Genomic DNA, 13,307 nt, shown 5'->3' on the forward strand with positions numbered 1-13,307 from the left:
GTACTATTCAAAACGACATCTTTTCTCTCCATTGTATTTCAAGCATTCTTCATGGAAATGACATTTTGATTGCATTGACTTTTTCGCCCTCCATGGCTCTTGTCCACATTTCACATCATCATTTATTAGTCTCAATTTAACATTGCAAGTTTTCTTACTTCAAGCCCAGTTTTCTAATTTCATTATGTCTTTCATTGCCATGTTGAGCACGATGACATGGTGTCTTAGTGCCACGGTAAATGTAGTCAGCATTTGCATAAATTTGTAATACAAATGAGTGTATTGAGACCGGAAATTCAATCGTTTGTTTTTCAAGTTTATACTAAAGTGCATTTCGTTTTCTGGAGACCTACAGATTACTGTTATGTATTTCGGTAGTATGTTGGTTTACAGTTACCGTGGCAAGAAGAAAACAAGAGTGTGATTGGCTGGACTTTCCTATTTGTGAGTCATCTCAAAGCTAGGTCTGGAAGTCTATTCAGACTAAAAATATTGCAGTTTGGCCATGGATTTTGCAAATTCCCCACCATCTTCAATCCTCACCACCATGATCCTACTTGAGTGATTACCATTATCACGACACTTTTCTCTGTCATTTTCATCATCATTGCCACTGCCGTGGCTCCATCATCTTCATCCCAGCTATTACCTCTATGTCAACACCACTTTCATCATATGGAGCTCTACCATTGCATTCCCTACCGTCATGATCCTTACCACTGGTGCATCATTGCCACACCCATTGTCAACACCAATAGCATCCTCATTGTCATTTACCTCATCAATCCCTCCCCGACACAACTATCCATGATTGCTACCTTTATTACTATGACCCTTACTAATGCTTCAATGTATGTATTGAAATTATAAAAACATTTATGTTCATTCTGGTACTTTTAATTGGAATTTTTCTAGAAGGGGGTAGAAGAAAAGTACAGAACAAGAGGGAACTGAGAAGTTCAAAAGCAGGAACTTTTAAGTTCACAAACAGGACGTGAAAAGTTCAAAGAATAAGGACATAAGAAGTTCATGAAATTAAGAGATTTAGAATATTTGTAGAATCTCATCTTAAATGAAAAGCAGTTTGAAAAGGAAAGGAACCGAGGAGTTCTTAAAAAAAGAATTAAGATGTTCAAATAGTTGACAAGCTGAGAGGATATTAATATTTTTCAAATCAAAAAAAAAAAGGAACAGAAAAGTTAAAATTTGAAAGAAAAATGGAACAGAGAAATTCCAAGACAAAAAAATGAGCAAGGAGAAACAGAGAAGTTCAAAGAAAAAAGGACCACAGAAGTTCAATAGAAAAAAGAAGGAAATGAGGAGTTAACACGGGACAGAAAAGTTTCAAGAATGAAATAGAAAGAAGTATCAGAGAAGTTGAAAGAAGAAATGAGGAACAGAGAAGTTCAAATAGAAAAAAAAGGAACACTGAAGTTCAAAAAGAAAAAGGAAGGAACACAAAAGTTTCAATAGAAGCAAAAGAAGGAACAGAGAAGTTCAAATTGAAAAATAAGGAACAGAGAAGTTCAACGATAAAAAATGAGAGAGAAAAACAGCAGTTAAAAGGAAAAAGGAACACAGGAGTTCAAATTGAAGAAGAGGGAGCACAGAAGTTCAAATGAAAAAAAAAATGGCGGAGAACAGAAGTTTTAATATACTCAAAAGATGGAACAGACAAGTTCAAATTTTAAAAAGGAACAAAGAAGTTCCAATATAAAAAATGAGAAAAAAGGAACAAAAGTTCAAGGAAAAAAGGAACATAGAAGTTCAAATTAAATAGAAAATAGAAGGACGCAGAAGTTCACATAGGAAAAAAGGAAGAAGAGAGGAGTTCTCAAGGGACAGAGAAATTTGAAGGAAAAAAACATCGAAAATAGAAACAGATGTTGAAAGAAGAATAAAGCAACACAGAAGTTCAAATACTAAAAGAGGAAGGAACACAAAAGTTTCAATAGAGACAAAAGAAGGAAAAGAGAATAAAGGAACACAAAAGTTCAAATAGAAAAAAAAGGACCTCTGAAGTTCAAATGGGAAAAAAGGACGGAACACAGAAGTTCCAATATACACAAAAGATGGAACAGAGAAGTTCCAATATAAACAATGAGAAAGAAGAAACATAGATGTTGAAAGAAGAATAAAGCAACACAGAAGTTCAAATAGTAAAAAGGAAGAAGGAACACAAAAGTTCCAATAGAGACAAAAGAAGGAAGAGAAGTTCAAATATTAAAAAACTGAAGGAACGCAGAAGTTCAAATAGAAAACAGACGAGATGCGTTAAAAAGGGACAGAAAAGTTTCAAGATAAAAATAGAAAGAAGAAACATAAGTTCAATGAAGAGTAAACGAACACAAAAGGTCAATTTGAAGCAAAGAAGGACCTCAGAAGTTCAAATGGAAAAAAATGACGGAACACAGAAGTGTCAATATACACAAAAGATGGAACAGACAAGTTCAAATTTTTTAAAAAGGAACAAATAAGTTCCAATATAAAAAATGAGAAAGAAAAAACAGAAGTCAAAGAAGAATAAAGGAACACAAAAGTTCAGATAGAAATAAAAAGAAGGAACACAGACGTTCAAATGAACAAAATGGAATGGAGAAGTTCCAGGATAAAAAATTTGAAAGAAGAAACAGATAAATTCAAGGAGAAAAGGAACCCGAAGTTCAAATAGAAAAAAAAAGAAGGAAGAGATGAGTTAAAAAGGGACAGAGAAGTTCCAAGAAGAAAATAGAAAAAAGAAACAGAAATTCAAAGAAGAATAAAGTTCGAAGATAGAACTTAGAAAGACATAAAACAAAAACTGAGAAGTTTTGACAGAAAGGAGCTGAGGGGTTCTTTACATCAAAAGAATTGGGGTATTCATAACGATGAGGAGCAGAGCAGTTATAATATGGAACTGAACTTCCAAATGAAAAGAACAGAGATGTTCAATTAAAAAATGAAGGAACAGAAGTTCATATAAAAAAATGGCAGATAATTATTTTAAAGGAACAAGCAGTTCCCCCCCCCCCCCCTGTGTAAAAGGCAAAACAAAAACAGAGACAAGGAACATAGAAGTTCAAAGAAATAACTTAGAAGGCAATAAAATCACAGAGGCGTTTTTAGAGGAAGGAACTGAACAATTCTACGGGGGTAAATGAATGTAGGTGCTGAGAGGTTAAATAAAAAGAATGAATTTTTGAGTTCAACATCCACAAATAGGAACTAAGAAGTATCTTTAAAGTGGAATTGGGCAGCTACAAAGAAAGAAAAAAAAAAACCGGATTTTTTAATGCATGAGACTGAAGAGTTAGTTTAAAAAAATAGTGTGAAGTTTTACAAAAGAATGAACCAGAAAGCTAGATTAAGAAGTAACCGAGAAACTTTAAAAAGAAAGGACTGGCACGTTCAAAATTCAAAATAAGAAGAAAGCTTTAATTAACGGTTATATCTCTGTACCGAGTCCTAACTTTGAAAACGACATCTTATCTTTCCATTGTATTTCAGGCATTCTTCTTTGAAATCACATTTCTATTGTGTCAACTTCTAAGACCTTCTTGCCTTCTTGTTCTCATTTTGCAACATTATAAAATAGTTTCACCATACATTGCTGTAGTTTACTTACTTCAAGCTCAAGTTGCCCCGTGTTATTCGCGTTCATTAACTCAGAGGGTGTGAGAATTGACCCACCGCATGTTTCATCATAAGAGGCGAATGTACGAGCTATTTTGGTTTGATAGAATCCAACAAAAACTGCCATCATTGTTGACATGTCTTATTTTTGTGAAAATATTTTCTCCTCCTTGTACTATTCAAAACGACATCTTTTCTCCCCATTGTATTTCAGGCATTCTTCATGGAAATGACATTTTGATTGCGTTGACTTTTTCGCCCTCCATGGCTCTTGTCCACATTTCACATCATCATTTATTAGTCTCAATTTTTCTTACTTCAAGCCCCAGTTTTCTAATTGTCTTTATGTCTTTCATTGTCATGTTGAGCACGTTGACCTAGTGTCTTAGTGCCACGGTAAATGTAGTCAGCATTTGCATAAATTTGTAATACAAATGAGTGTATTGAGACCGGAAATTCAATCGTTTGTTTTTCAAGTTTATACTAAAGTGCATTTCGTTTCTGGAGACCTACAGATTACTGTTATGTATTTTGGTAGTATGTTGGTTTACAGTGACCGTGGCAAGAAGAAAACAAGAGTGTGATTGGCTGGACTTTCCTATTTGTGAGTCATCTCAAAGCTAGGTCTGGAAGTCTCACATTCGGACTAAAAATATTGCATTATTCTCCTCGTTGTCAAAGTATTATCTTCTTGTTGTACTTTTTATCTCTCCTTTGTATTTCACGCGTTCTCCTTAGAAATAACATTATCGCGTTACCTTCTTAATTCTCATGTCATTTCTTGACATTACACATTATGAAATAGTTTCAACATAGTATTGCATACTTACTCTTACTTCACCAGTTGTCTGTTTGTCATAAATGTTGTTTTCCTTGACCTCTTCGACATTTTAAGTTATGCCAATGTTATCACCATTCCTAAGTGATTATAAGAAGGGGTTTCCTTTTGACTTGATATCGTCATCTCTTTATTTTCACATTAAAGTTACTGATAAAAGATAGATTAACCAATCAACTTGCTTTCTACAACTACCGTATAAAGAACACGTTATGGATCATTTTAACACGTTGATTGGAATCATAGTGTTTTGGTTATAACTTCCATGCAACCATTACACGTTCAGAGTGATTTAAAAAGAAAGAAGATAGAAGATTTTTAAGTAAGAAGAATACAAATGTCAAAAGGACAGGGCAGTTCAAAATAAAAGGAGATGAGAAAACGTTTTATTAACTGAGTTCTGGAAAAGAGAGTTCCTACTGAAAATTTGAAAATTCGTAATTGTTAGGAGCTAGAAATCGTTGTCACTTTAGTTAAATTTAAAATGAATAATTTACCCTCAAAAGAAAATAAAACAATTCAAACTTCTTAAAATGATGTAGTCAGGCATGAACGTTCATTTTAATAAGTTTTATTGACTAAGAGATATTCGTGAAGGTCTTAATTTGGAGCCAAATTTTGGAAATTATACGATTTTTCGTAGTGGTAGGCAGGTCTGAGACGTATATTTATAAAAAAAGGAACTGAAAAGTTTTAAAAAAGGAAGGAACTGAAAAGTTTTAAAAAGGAAGGAACTGAAACGTTTTAAAAAAGGAAGGAACCGAAACGTTTTAAAAAGGAAGGAACCGAGACGTTTTAAAAAGGAAGGAACCGAAACGTTTTAAAAAGGAAGGAACTGAACAGTTTTAAATAAGAAAGGAATGACATTTTCATTAATTTTATGCATTTTTTTGTTAGATCAATGTTATGAATCCTAAAATAGTTTCGTCGCCTTTGTGGCCTCGTTCGATACTCGCCTTCGGAGGCCCGTTCTCTCACCGTACTCGAGTGTGAAAAGAGTTCCTGGTCGATAACGGCGTTGTTTCTGTTGAATAAAACCATTGCTAAGCGCCATACAGGCGTCGTAATTCATGTTACATGTTACGAGTTGTTGGCTGGGGACCATTTGTAAAGCGGTAGCTTTAAGGTATATAAAAGGTCAAATTTGTTTATATTATGTTCAGGCAATTAGCCATTATAAAATCTGAAAAAAATGTAATTTAACCATTATCATCATCATCATCATCATCATCATCATCATCTCATCATCATCATCATCATCATCATCATCATCATTATCATATATTATTTTATTCATTTATTATTATTATTATTATTATTATTATATTATTATTATTATTATTATTATTATTATTATTATTATTATTATTATTATATATTATTATTATTATTATTATTTTTATTATTATTATTATTATTATTATTATTATATATTATTCTATTATTATTATTAATCATTATCATCGCCGTCATAGTCGTCGTTATCATTATGATGAGCATTATAATCACCACCACCACCTCCACCATCATCATCATCATTGTACCCATTATCATAATCATCGTCGTCATAGTCGTCGTTATCCTTATGATAAGCATTATAATCAACATGATCACAATCACCATTATCATCATCATCATCATCATGGTAATATTGATGTCAAAATATCCATTTTATGATAGGTGTAATGTCAATAAAAACTGATGATGGCTATGATAGCTAATCTAATGTAATTTCTGACCGTTGAATAAAATTTATTTGAAAACTTGCTATTGTATTTAACGGTTATTAATCATTTTTGAATATATAAATTCCAAATTAATACTGGTGGTAGTCAAGGTGGACAACTTTTGATGTTCTGGAGATTTCTGTTATGTTATATCTTTCTACATCATACACACACACACATACACACACACACACACACACACACACCGCAGCGCATGATGGTTTACCTTACCCTAGGGCATGGAAATTTTGGTCGCCCTGAGCTGATGGATTCTTCATCAATCAACAATCTTGCTTTAGTGTCCATCTCTCAAAAACCTTTGTCTTTTCCAATTAGCCTGGAATGAAACCATCATGTTTCATCCATGCCTTGCCAAGAGCCTTTCGCTCGTTTTTTGGGAAAGATGAAAATATTTTTCTTGGTGGGGTTCCTGACCTCCCATAGTGGGCAGGGAGGCACATACTGTGTCATCTATACCTCTATATCTGTTTTCTAACATGCTTCTTTCTTTTTCTTGGAATCAGATTACTTGGTTTTGTCATGACACTGACTGGGAGGGAAACAGTCAAATGTATAGTTAGAGTTCAGAGAGATGATATTTTTGTCTTTAAACCACCTCTCTGTTATGCACTGTATTGTTTTGTTTACATAATATTATATATGATTTGAAAACATTTGAGTGTATTTCTCTTGGTGGGGACCTGTGCATGTGTCTAAATGACTTTTAAGTGATCTTAAACTAAGTACTTTGATGGTGCTCTTGGAATCGACCTGTTTCCTATTTGAACCAATTCCCTTATTTTCTTGGGTACTTCTTACTATCCCAATCGTTTTCCTTTTTACTGGCGCTGATATGACCTTAATGTGTTGCAAGCGGCGCAAAACCCTTAAAAACAAACATAAAAACGTATTTTTCGCTTGTGAATTATCGATTATATTTGTTCATAGTTATGTCGCTTATTTGTAACCATCTGAGAGTAGAACTTTTTCTGAGATCTTGTTGGCGGTGTCACTTTGGGAGATGATTTCAGACCAGCTGCTATTGTACATGACAAAGAAAGGGAAATCGCTTTGGTGCACTTTTTCCTTCATTTGATTGAAGTTAATAAAAAAAAATACAATAACTTAAAAGAAATGCTGATCAATTGGGACCAGGAAACTTTCTCGTCATGTGTCATTGTTAATAAAGCATTTCCTACAATTATTAAGCAATGAAAGTAAATCGCAGGTGTAAGATCTGAAAAAGTGTATGTATCACTGATATTTCCTAATAAAAATGGAACCAAACCCGTCCTCTTGTGGTCAAAGTACATGTTTTGTGATGCAGCGAGTGTTCACATCAGATATGTGTACCCATATGAAGAATGTAGGTATCAAATCGTCCCGTTTATCAGGTAAACTCTGCGGTATACTGGTAACACGTCTAATCGGTAATCAGAAGATTTGAGATTCGATCCCCATTCGAGGCAGGTTGATCTTTCTTCTTGTATTTTTCTCTGATTTATCTGATACTATTTTATACACACCTTCTCAGATCGTTATCTTACAACAGTGCCTGCTCCCTAATTCGTTTCTTTGAAATTTCCAAATAAAAATGGAGCAAACTCAAATTTGAATTTAGTCAAGTTTAAACTCACAATAATAAAACAAAACAAAACAGATGCGACCTTCGGTTTCATTATAATAAATCTGATTTTCCACTTAATTAAATCACCTGCAAATTTATTTAGACTGGACAAATATTGGATTGGAATGCTTATTTACATTTTTTAGTGCGGCTATGTTGTCTCGTGGTATGACACTCGCTTTCTGATCGGAAGGTCCTGGATTTGAGCCTCGCTCGGCGAATAATTGAGTCAGTGGAGAAGGCTGTTTTTATTCACATTCTCTCATCGTACTCGGGTGCAAAATGAGTACCTGGCCGTTAACAACGTTGTCTCTGTCCGAAAAAATGGTGGCATCACCTAACAGGCTTCATGTCCCGTCCTAAATGTTAATTGTTGCTGTTGGCCAGGGGACAGGTGTAACACGCTTTGAGCACATTTAGTGGATATTGCACTATATAAAAGCTCATTTTTAAAAAAATGTTCGTATAATCAGCAGTGTTTTTTTTGTTTTGTTTTTCTTTTTGCACTTGCAACACATTTGGGTCATGTCAGCGCCAGTAAAAAGGAAGAAAATGGGATAGTCATAGCATTCTAGAATTACAATTGAAGCTCCCAAGAAAAACTAAGACAAGGGGGCATTGGTTCAAATAAGGAACAGATGTAGATTCCGAGAGCATGCCACCAATGTAAGAGAGTTTGAGATCACTTAGAATTCAAATCCAGACACCAAAAATTAGAGAGCGGCGGGGGCTACCTGAAGCTGCGATCTTGAAAGTACTAACGAAAGAGTGTTTATGGAGAGGCTTAGGATTGGAATAATACAGACTGTCATGGTCTCAAGTGAGTAAAGAGCTACTCGACTATGCATAAAGATCTATGTAGAATGAGGCCCCAGAATTTACTAGTTACTATAAATGAAAAACAATTAACGATTTGTTTACAATGAAATAAAAATAATGATGAAATTTAATTAAAAGAGATAAACAGTGATCGTGGCAGTTACAAATAGAGATATGAATATTTTACGTAACTTATGATAATATGTCAGGTTCGTAAGTTTACGTTTCCAGGCAGTTGATGGGCTTGGATGATCTATTCCTCTGATAGTAGGATCGGACTCGTAAAATTCCACTTCCAGGCAATTGGTAATGGGTTAATATGTAGTCCTTTGACAGCGGGCTTGGGTTTGATCCTTGAAGATTATACAATCAAAGTTAAAAGCTCCGGCGTCTTAATGGTGTAGATATAATATCTACAAAGTCCCAAAAGATAAAAATCTTACAGTTTTTCGAAGGAATAGAGCGACTGGCCGTCCGGCATAGATTGTGGAGAGAAAGTGAGTGTCGAATGTTAGACCTATCAGCTTTTATAATAAGTGGCTACGTGACAGAATGTAGAACGAAAAGTATTCACTAATTAGAAATTAATTCGAGGGAAGGCTATAAAAGGAAAGACGATCTAATATAAGAAGGTAAAGTTTATCTAAGCCTACCGAAATATAACTGGAGTGAGATGAATTCAGTTCTTAATAAAATAAAATTTAATAAGATAATTGTGAACAACCTTTACTGTGACACAGACAATGGACTTTTGGGCACAATTCCTTAGTCAGTATGACAATGAACAAAGGTTGAAAACGAATAAAATGAAATATAAATTGTATCGTCTGTACTCAACGATGGTTGGAGTGTGAAGCATTAGCGTGGCGTTGGTTTGTGAGTCCCAAGGGTGTGAAAGAAATGATAAGGGCAGTGAGAGAAGGGAATTTTCTAGAAAAGAATGGAATATAAAAGACATAATAGATATGTAATAATAGAAGTAGAAAACCGGTTCCATAAAATACGGTTTCACGCCCGGGAGCCAAAATCTTGGTCTCCCTAGCCAAAATCGACCAATATGGCCGGGGAACCAAAATCTTCAAGTAACATTCAGATTCAGATTCAGAACAACAATGATAGATAACTAAAACTATGATGGTCCCTGATTGTAGGATTAATCCCGCCACAGCTCGATTTTACACAATGGTAGTCGTGCCTTGACAAAATCACACGAAGTCTGCTGAGCATCATCATCATCATCATCATCATCATTGGTTCAAATAGGGAACAGATGTAGATTCCAAGAGCACACTATCAGTGTACTTAGTTTGAGATCACTAAATGTATCATCCAGACACAAGCCCAGGTCCCCGCCAAGAGGAACACACTCAACTGTTTACGAATCATTCATATGTATTTATGTAAAAGGAAAAATAATACAGTGTATAACAGAGAGATGATTTACAACCATACATTTGACTGTTTCCCTCCAAGTCAGGGTATCCGGCCAGAGTCAGGACAAAACCAAATATTCTCATTCCAAGACAAATGTTTTTGTTTTGTTTTTAAGGATTTTACGGCGCTTGCAACATATCAAGGTCATATTAGCGCCAGTAAAAAGGAAGAAAATGGGATAGTAAAAAGTTCTAGAATTACAATCAAAGCACCCAAGAAACGGTTTGTTTTGTTCGTTTTTAAAGGCTTTACGGCGCTTGCAACACGTTTGGGTTATATCAACGCCAGTAAAAAGGAAGAAAATGGGATAGTTAAAAGTTCTAGAATTACAATTACATTTAAAGCATCCAAGAAAAATTAAGACATATGGGAACTGGGAACAAATAGGGATCAGATTTAGATTCCAAGAGCATACCACCAATGTACTTAGTTTGAGATCACCTATAAGTCTCATCCAGACACATGCCAAAATCCAACAAAGAAGAACACACTCAAATGCTTACATTATACATTCTAAATAACAAATATAATAATACAATAAACAGAGCGATGATTTACAAGGAAAAAAACACCCTCTCCCAAAACAATAATTATGCATTTGACTGTATCCCTCCCGGTTAGGGTTCAGGCCAGTGCCAGGACAAAACCAAGTAATCTCATTCTAAGACAAAGACAGAAGGCATGTTGAAAAACAGATATAAGGGGGATAGAAGACACTGAAAGTACTTCCCTGCCCACTATGGGAACAAGAAAAGGTAAGACAAAGCGGAATTGGTTAAAATAAGAACAGGTGTCGATTCCAAGAGCACTCTATCAAAGTACTTAGTTTGAGATCACTAAAAGTCTCGTCCAGACACAAGCACAGGTCTCTACTAAGAGGAATACACTCAAATGTTTTACAAATCATATACAATGTAAAGAAAACATAATGCAGTGTATAAGCAGAGAGATGTTTGTTTTTGTTTTTAAGGGTTTTACGGCGTTTGCAACACATTTAAGTCATGTCAGCGCCAGTAAAAAGGAAGAAAATGGGATAGTAAAAAGTTCTAGAATTACAATCAAAGCACCCAAGAAAAAGTAAGACACAGTGGAACTGGGAACAAATAGGGATCAGATGTAGATTCCAAGAGCACACCACCAATGTGCGTAGTTTGAGATCACATATAAGTCTCATCCGGACACAAGTACAAAATCCAACTAAGAGGAATACACTCAAATGCTTACATTATACAATCAAAATAACATTATATATATATATATATATATATATATATATATATATATATATATATATATATATATATATATTAATACATAACAGAGAGATGATTTACAAGGGGAAAAATATCATCTCCCAAAATAGTAACTCTGCAGAGCTGCACGGGGGCAACAAAATTATTCGATATTTCTTCTTGAAGACTTGTTTATACATATACACATCAAACATTATACTTATCAGTTCCTATTAAAAATGAAATATTTGACTCACGAATTATAGCCATCGTAGTCTCCATCAAAGTTCGTTGCTTTTTTAATTGACGCCTATGTGTACATTTGACTACAAAAATCATCACCACGGTAACTAGTGAGATTCATTCAAAATGTAAGTGTTTATGATGATCTACCTTGTATTTGTTCATATTAGGCCGTTCCATTAATGGAAAAAGTGTGCAAATCGTGTAACCAGCATTAAACTTTCACACAAAGTGCAGAATTTTATGAGGATTTCGAAAATAGGTGGCTCCAAGTTGAAATATAGCTGGAACCACGAGTTATTGCCCTTTAAAGGTGACAAAATACATTTTTTCAACATTTTATTTTTTTTTTCTCAAAAAATTACGGTTTTATAGATATTTTATAATGATGTAGTTATTTTGCTATTCCCTTGCGTACTTTGGACTCAGAAAATATTTTTCCATTTGAATTTTATTGAAATATATAAGAAAATACGAAATTCAATTGGGATTTTTCAGGAAATTAAAAAAAAATATGTATCTCCTTCCCGGAAACTGTTTAAATAGTTTAGAATCTGACATATATTTGAAATGCCATGCATTTCAAAACATTTTTTAATCTTTACATCCTCTAAAAACAAGCAATATTAATTTGATTTTTAAAAAAACAAAACAATAATAGACAATTCAACTGCCAAAGCAAGTACCCCTTCTCCTCCCGACACACACGTACAATCACTCTCAAACATAAGAGTACAATGTATCTCTATCATATAGCAAATAACACGTTTAAATTTATATATATTGTACAATACATATTTATTCAATGAAGAATTGAACCATTTAAAACATTTTTTTTTCTGTGTACATATTTAACAACAGCATTATTATAGATTTACATCCCTTTTTAATTCCATAGTTTGTTGAAAACATACAATTGAAAAACATGTTTAAAGTCAATCATTGTCTCTAGAACATTGACCATTGCAGGCACATAACAGATTACATGGAAGATCACAACACAATTACATCTTTTGGAGCATCCCTTTGATGAACAGTTACATTTAATCAGATTTTGTGAGGCATGTGTAAGGTCAGTCAAAGTGGACCACTTTGGCATCCCATCTTCTTTCCAACCAAAATCTGATTTGGAAGGAAGACGAGGGTCTTTAGCAAGAGAGCGTTTCCATACATAACCAGCTTGGTAAACTGCTCGATTTAAATGCTGTTTGAGAGCTTCACGAGTTGGTGGCATATTGTCTGGAAGGCGTGACTTTTTTGTAAAAAGTTCACGCCGGCATTCATTGACAGCAGATAAGTTGGTTGCTCTGTCAAACAACAAACAGACAAATCTCTGGATGATGTTGAAATGGCTGGCTATATGTTCCTTAGAGGGTTGATTAGCAAGAGCTTTAAATGAGTCTGTAACATCATCAAATGCGACCCAAACTGACAATGCTATTTTCTTTCCCTTCCCTACAAATGAGCTGATACTGTCACACCCCGTAAAGTCATGGAAGAAGGATATAGCCAGAGATTTTTCAGGACCCAGGGGTTCAACAATTGAGTGGATATGTATCGGACTTCTATGTTTCCCTGAACCGTAGTTGACAAACAACTTTTCCATTCCCAATGCAGCAAACTGTGATATCAGAATGATAACCACAACCGTTCGTGTAACCCCAGAATTGAAGTGACACTCGCTTCCATTTCTAAAAAATGCCATTCACAATTTTCACTAATTTGTGTGGTACACTATTGACAATGTTATCATGATCTATATTGAGGGGTGATAT

Source organism: Berghia stephanieae, chromosome 1 (genome assembly GCF_034508935.2).
Source record: "Berghia stephanieae isolate SIO BIC M18660-M18661 chromosome 1, UCSD_Bste_1.3, whole genome shotgun sequence".
Taxonomy (NCBI): Eukaryota; Metazoa; Mollusca; class Gastropoda; order Nudibranchia; family Aeolidiidae; genus Berghia; species Berghia stephanieae.